General features: G+C 36.0%; 1 long non-coding RNA gene across 1 annotated transcript; it reads right to left on the bottom strand.

Moving 5' to 3' along the window:
* Nucleotides 1–6,254: 6,254 nt before the first annotated feature.
* LOC134760331 (uncharacterized) lies at nucleotides 6,255–7,203 on the bottom strand. Its single transcript, XR_010137679.1, has 2 exons — nucleotides 6,940–7,203; nucleotides 6,255–6,444 (listed from the first exon to the last, which is right to left on the bottom strand). It is a non-coding gene; the product is annotated as an uncharacterized LOC134760331 (long non-coding RNA).
* Between the last annotated feature and the right edge of the window lie 375 nt (nucleotides 7,204–7,578).

The raw sequence follows: 7,578 nt of genomic DNA, 5'->3' as shown, positions 1-7,578 counted from the left end.
CTCATTTCTTGCAAGGTATACCTTCCTCCTCTACTTATGTATGTTTACCTATTTATTTATTTATTTCAATTTATGCAAATCAAATTAAGAGCATGATTACTTGGAAAACAGAGAATGTTTGCTGCTCTGTGCATTGGCAGTGTGAACTTGCCTTTTGCTGCCTTGGATCTTACTTTTTCTTCCTGTTACTGTATCATCAAATTGTTTCACTTGAAGCCTTTATGCTACCTCAGGTGCTCTCCTTTGCCTTAATAGGCCCTTGACAGTTAGCCTGGTGTTCTACAAGATACTGGCTTAATTATTAAATGTCCTGTGCAAGGGACCCTGGGGCAGTGGCGGGAGCGTGGGCTTGGAATCCTCGGACCCGGCTGCGCACCCCAGCTCTGCCACTTGATGGCTTTGTGACACAAAAAGTCAAGTCCTCGCTGTGAACCTCACCTTCCTCATACGGCAAATGGGGAGAAGACGGACCACCTTGTAGAGTGGGTTATAGTGGTTCTAAGTAGCTTAGTCCAATGCTCAATACAGGGAAGTATTTATATTAATGAAAGAAAGGCTTTGGAATTCAACTTGAGTTCCATAGCCCACTAGCTGTGAGACCTTGAGCAAGTCCCTTAACCTTCCTGAACTCCTGTTCTGTCATAAGTGACATAGGATCATAGCAGTACCCATCTGTGAGGGTTATTCTGAAAACTAAAGACCCAGGTAATACAGGTAAAGCTCTGGAAAGTAGTGGGAACTGGCTCTTTGTAATGGTAGTTGTTCAGTGGCTTAGTCTGCAGCCAGGCTGGTCTCGGTTTAAACCCTAATTCTGCCAGTCAGCCTTTTGAACTTCATTTTCTCCCTAGTAAAATGGAGAATAACATCTTCCTTGCATAGTTTTTGTGATGATTAGAGATAATGTCTAAAAAACATCTGGAGCTTTAGTAAAACTGCTCAATAGATGATAGACTTATATTGTAATTTGCAGTGTTAGTAAGACGTTTGTTTATCTGATTTGCTAATTGTGATTCTTCATTTGCTGGAAAATATCCAGTAACTGACAGGCGTGTTTAAACTTTAACTATTCTCTTTATAGACCTGTGCACAGTCCAGTCGTGGAAATACTTAGTTATTGACATTTAGCTCTAGGAAGAAATGAGTCTGGGCGGTTGTCATCTGATCTGAAGGCACAGCAGGAAGAAAACAATTCAAAGTCCTTCATGCCCAAATGTGACTCAGTTCTCATCCTCCTATCTATGAAAGGTCTCATAAGCTGAGTTACTCAGCCTGCAAAGGAACTGAGTTTATTCCTGAAGTATAAACTTTAAAACAGTAGCTCTTGTTTGTTACCTTTTAGAATATGGTTTGTACCACGCTGTCAAAGCCAAGAACTTAGTTGCGTATTATTCTAGAAAGTAAGGAACTGTAGGCAGTTGGTCCAGGTAACTCAAGCCAGACATTTTTCTAAAATTTGATCCAATTAGGTTGAATTTAGTCATACTTGGAACATTTGAATGATTTTCCAAAGTTTCTCCCCCTTTGTGAATCCAATTCAAACATGTACTTGCCAATTAATAGTGCAGCATGTTTTCTAACCTTCAGCTTTGTAGGCCAGCTTGCCTGTAGAAATTATAAGGCCATTTAGTCATCCTCTCTTGGACTCACAACAGAGGATCTTTTTGTTTTTGGTTTTTATTTTTTTAAACTTTTTATTTTTTTGGTTTTTAGGTTTGAGGGTACATATGAAGGTTTGTCGTATAGGTAAACACGTGTCATGGGGGTTTGTTGTACAGATTATTTCATCACGCAGGTATTAAGCCCAGTACCCAATAGTTATCTTTCCTATTCCTTTCCCTCCTCTCACACTCCCCACTGAAGTAGACCCCAGTGTCTGTTGTTTCCTTCTTTGTGTTCATAAGTTCTTATAATTTAGCTCCCAGTTGTAAGTGAGAACACGCAGTTTGGTTTTCTGTTCCTGCGTTAGTTGCTAAAGATAACAGCCTTCAGCTCTACCTGTGTTCCTGCAAAAGGCATGATCTCCTTCTTTTTTATGGCTGCATAGTATTCCATGGTGTATATGTGCCACATTTTCTTTATCCAATCTCTCATTGATGGGCATTTAAGTTGATTCCATGTCTTTGCTATTATGAATAGTGCTGCAGTGAACATTATTGTACATGTGTCTTTATAATAAAATGATTTATATTCCTTTGGGTGTATACCCAGTAATGGGATTGCTGTGGTAATTCTGCTTTTAGCTCTTTGAGGAATCACCACACTGCTTTCCGCAATGGTTGAACTAATTTGCACTCCCACCAACGGTTTATAAGTGTTCCCATTTTTCTGCAATGAGAGGATCTTTATGATAACTATAGTAGAAAGACAATTCCTTTATTCTCAATGATGTATTTTATCAATGAAATGATTCTAAAGTAATAATTACAAAGTCACTTCAGAAATAAGACAATCAGTTGAAGAACTTCAGTTTCAGGGAATGTGTTACAACCTGCGTAATTTCAAAATGTGACTATCTAACCAGGTCTCAGCTCAATCTATGGACCCCAAATAATGGGTGTATTAGTTTCCTAGGGCTGCTGTAACAACAGAACGAACAGGATGGCTTAAAGCAACACCAGCACCTTGACTTCAGATTTCTGGCCTCCAGAACAGGTTTTCTGATAGATCAAATGTGGAGTGTGAGAGTCAAGTGCGACACTAAGTTTTTTTGTCTTGAGGAACTATAAGGATGGAGCTGTCATCAGCTGAGAACAGGAGGCCTGTAGGGGTAGTATGTTTGCAGGATGGGTTAGGGAGAAATCAGGAGTTCAATTTGGGACATGTTAAGCTTGAGATGTCTATTACACATCTGATTGGAGTTTTAAATAGGCAGTTGATGGAAGTCTGGAGTTCAGGAGAGAGGTCTGAGCTGAAAACATAAATTTGAGAGTCTGGGCATACATAGATTGGATGAGCTCTCAAGGGTGTGAGTAATGACAGAGAAGAAAACCAAGAGCTGAGCCCTGGGACCTTCCAATATTACGGGGAGAAACCAGCAAAACAGACTGAGAAGGAGTAACCAGTGAGGTAGAAGGAATAGCGATAGGATGTGTTTGACTCCAGTGGAGAGCTAATAATCTGTTGAGATAGGACAATAAATAAATTAGTAAAAGGTCTTGAAGATCAAGCATAGAATCTAGATTTCTTAGATGCTGAAACTGAAATATAAATTGATACAGGGCTGGCTGCGGTGGCTCACGTCTGTAATCCCAGCACTTTGGGAGGCCAAGGCAGGTGGATCACCTGAGGTCAGGAGTTTGAAACCAGCTTGACCAATATGGTGAAACCCTGTCTCTACTAAAAATACAAAAATTACCCGGGTGTGGTGGCATGTGCCTGTAGTCCCAGCTACTCGGGAGGCTGAGACAGGAGTATTGCTTGAACCTGGGAGGCAGAGGTTGCAGTGAGCTGAGATCACGCCGCTTGCACTCCAGCCTGGGCAACAACTCCATCAAAAAAAAAAAATTGATATAAGACTTGTCTAAAATGACTTCATGGTAAATCTCTCCTTCTAATCCTAGTTCCTTGATTAAATCAGAATCTTCATGGTTGAGAAAATTTTTCTAATGTGCAAGGTTTAGAAAGATACACCTCACTCTCCCCTGGAATTTGGTATGAGAGGCTATTTCATTCTGAGTTCAGAATAACAAACTCTTTGTCTCTCTCTCTCTCTCTCTCTCTATATATATATATATATAAAAAATATATATAAATATATAAAAATATATAAAAAATATATATAAATATATAAAAAATAAATATATAAATATATAAAAAATATAAATATATAAATATATATAAATATATAAATATATATAAATATATAAAAATATATAAATATATATAAATATATAAATATATATATAAATATATAAATATATAAATATATAAATATATATAAATATATAAATATATAAATATATATAAATATATAAATATATATAAATATATATAAATATATAAATATATATAAATATATAAAAATATATAAATATATATAAATATATAAATATATATAAATATATAAATATATATAAATATATATAAATATATAAATAAATATATATATAAATATATATAAATATATAAATATATATATAAATATATATAAATATATAAATATATATATAAATATATATAAATATATAAATATATATAAATATATTTAAATATATAAATATATATAAATATATTTAAATATATAAATATATAAATATATAAATATATATAAAAATATATATATAAATATATATAAAAAAATATATAAATATATATAAAAAAATATATATATAAATATATAAATATATATAAATATATATAAATATATAAATATATATATAGTGTATATATATATATATGCTTTTGACTAATGGCAGCATTTTAGAGAAGCTTCCACATAGCCACACAGTAGATCAACATTACTTCCTTAAAACTCAGTTTCCCTCTCCAGTTTGACAAGGAAGAGGTTGTAGCTTATTGCCCTCTAACCCATTGAGAGCTTGGATTTTCTTCTTTCAGTATGAATTATAAAATTAAAGATCAGTCAATTCCAAAAGGAGGCTGAAATAATATCTTTTGAAATTCAAGGGTGATGTAAAAATATATTACAGAGGAAGATGTGGAAATTCAATAACATCTCGTAAGAGAGATGAGAATCAGAGGAGGTGCTTTGACACCTCCTATGATACACAGACTCCAGGTGCATATTCTCTGACTTGGAAGAGGATTTGAGCATGGCACATAATTTTTATTGATTTTTGTTTGTGGCTATTGGGTAACTGCTGACTAAGTTGGTGCTTCTAAGAAATAACTAAGTGTAGGCATTTAATAGCTTTTGAAATATGCTTGAAGACATTTTTGGTCCCATTTTCTTTGTTGCTTTTTTGATCTAGATTCTCAAACTCTTTCAGGACTGCAGCAGGAAATTTAGATTTAACCTCAAGAGTCAATGTTTTGTCTTGTGTCTCCTCTAATATAATACAGATGTTAGGATGGCTGTATTTTACTTGAACATTTATTGAATTTCTGCCTTACTCCCATTCTCTTTTTAATGAGAAACAGTCAAACTCTAGTGCTTATTAAACTCAGAGAATACAAGTTGTAATCTTGAGCATGTACATGTGGAGAAGATATATTTAGGTTATTTACTTAGATTACAAACCCTTAAACTGTTCCACTATTTCAGGGAGAAACCTTCCCTCTGAGAAAAAGACACTGAAAAACAAACAAAAATATTAAAGATGAAAATAGTGCTTAAGAACTGAAAAAGTGGTTCTCTAAAATGTGCACGTGTGTGTGTGTGTGTGTGTGTGTGTGTGTGTGTGTTTTTAACTGGTATGAGTGTCAGTTCATTACCTGGGCAGCCTGTAATATGGGTAAGATATTACTTTTAACACTCTACATTCCAAGTTCACAATGCCTATATTTTCTATCTAGAAAGCTAGTTCTTCTACTATTTCAGCGAATTGCACAAACCATACAAGCAGTTCAGCAACTTTAACGTTGCCAATTTCAGCTCCACGCCGCATCCCCCCTCTCTAGGTCAGCTGGCTGGAGAAAGATCCACTATACCCAATGACTCTAATACAAACTATGAAACCCAGCTCCTTTGGCTGAAATGCTGCATTTACTGATCAGTACTGAATCAGCAATCTGAGGGTTTTTTTTTTTTTTTTTAAAGTCGGTGGCAAATTTATTTAAGAGGACAAAACTCTGTATAATGTGGATGCCACATGTGAGCTTGTTCATATGGTTTAGGTATCCTTTCTTCGCTGGCCCAGTTACCTGATCTGTTTCAACTAGGCTAAACATACGTGTCACAATTACCTTTAGATTTACTTGATTGGAGACATTCTTGTTTATTTGTGTTACTGAGGAAAATAAACTCAATGCTATGCCCTCAGACCAATCACTGATTTGTTTACTCTGATGGTTACAACAAATTATGAAACAGAGCTGTTCAAAGGGGGAGCGGTGGCCTCTTCCGGTATGTATTGAGCTCCGCGTCAGTGTCACTGGGTGACTGGCCTCACTCTGGCATGCATCCAGGTGACTGAATGTTGGGGATCTTACAAGGAGACTCATGTGCCAAATGGGCAGTTGGTCTGGATGACGTCCACATCCCCCTTCCCACTGTACGTGCTCTATTGGTTGATTTGATTCAGTCTTTCAGGACCAACAGCATCTGGAGAGCTTGATTCTTTTTTTTTAAATAATTTTTATGATTTTTATTTTTTAAATTTATTTATTTATTTATTTATTTATTATACTTTAAGTTCTGGGGTACACGTGCAGAATTCTTAAATGAGTGATTTAGAGTCCCATTCGCATCTGGTCCATTGTGTGCCAGTGAAGCTGCTAATGATGACATGTGTACACTTGGCCATGGTATGTAGAATCAGCATTCTGTGGGAGGAATATTTAAAATCATTTATTGTTTTGGCATTGACATTTTCTTTGAAATTTAAGATTTCTATCATGTTCTCATTAGGAATACTGGGCATCTGGTTTTAAAAAACCTTAACAACCTGTAGTTGGTACTTCTAAAATAACATATATATGTAACAATACCAATTATTATGTTAGTGATGCCATTACTGCTACAGGGAGCAATTTAGTGTGTCTGGTCAAGAACTATATTATCTTATAATAAGACAGTAAAATATTTCTGTTGTTTTTACTATGGTACAACTTATCGTGGAATTAAAACAAGTCTTCATTTATAAATGTCTGGTTTTTTTTCTGTCAGCTTGCTGTGCATCTCTTGCCTTTATGCAGACTTTGCACAGCATTTACGGGTAAATTTAAACCTAAAAAGGTAAAATAGAAGGTACTAGAGGAAAAAGTAAGGGGCTGTTGGTTCTGATCGGGCTGAATTTGAAGCTCAGCTGTGAAACTCACTAGCTGTGTGGCACAGTTTCCGTCTTAGATCCTCTGGAAAAAGACATAGTCTTCAAGCCAGCAATGGTGTGTTAAAAGAAAAAAAAAAAAAAAGACACTGAGTCTCATGAAATTCTGCTTGACATAGGTTCTGTGTCCAGTAAGAGGGATCTTTCATAAGACAAACTGTAGTTCCCAGCCGGGCCTGCTGCCTTAGTGGGAACAAAGAGCAGTGAAGCAGATTAAAGGCAATGTCAGAACTTCTCCCATCCTCCTTTTTCTTTTCCATTATTGGCTTGCACCTTGTTCACTGGTTGCTAGGAGATCAGAGGTGGAAGGGGAAAGAGCCCTGAGGCAGGAAAACTGGAGTATGCTCAATAATAGGGATCTTGATTCTTTTTTTTTTTTTTTTTTTTGAGATGGAGTCTTGCTCTGTCACCCAGGCTGGAGTGCAATGGCGTGATCTTGTCTCACTGCAACCTCCGCCTCCCGGGTTCAAGCAATTCTCCTGCCTCAGCCTCCCAAGTAGCTGGGACTGCAAGCACCTGCAACCACGCCTGGGTAATTTTTTATTTTTTTTTATTTTTAGTAGAGATGTGGTTTTGCCATGCTGGCCAGGCTGGTCTCGAACTCCTGACCTCAGGTGATCCACCCACCTCT

The sequence above is a fragment of the Pongo abelii genome, chromosome 17 (assembly GCF_028885655.2).
Source record: "Pongo abelii isolate AG06213 chromosome 17, NHGRI_mPonAbe1-v2.0_pri, whole genome shotgun sequence".
In the NCBI taxonomy this organism is placed as follows: Eukaryota; Metazoa; Chordata; class Mammalia; order Primates; family Hominidae; genus Pongo; species Pongo abelii.
The sequence above is the reverse complement of the archived record's forward strand: the minus strand, read 5'-3'. Positions and strand labels throughout refer to the sequence as shown.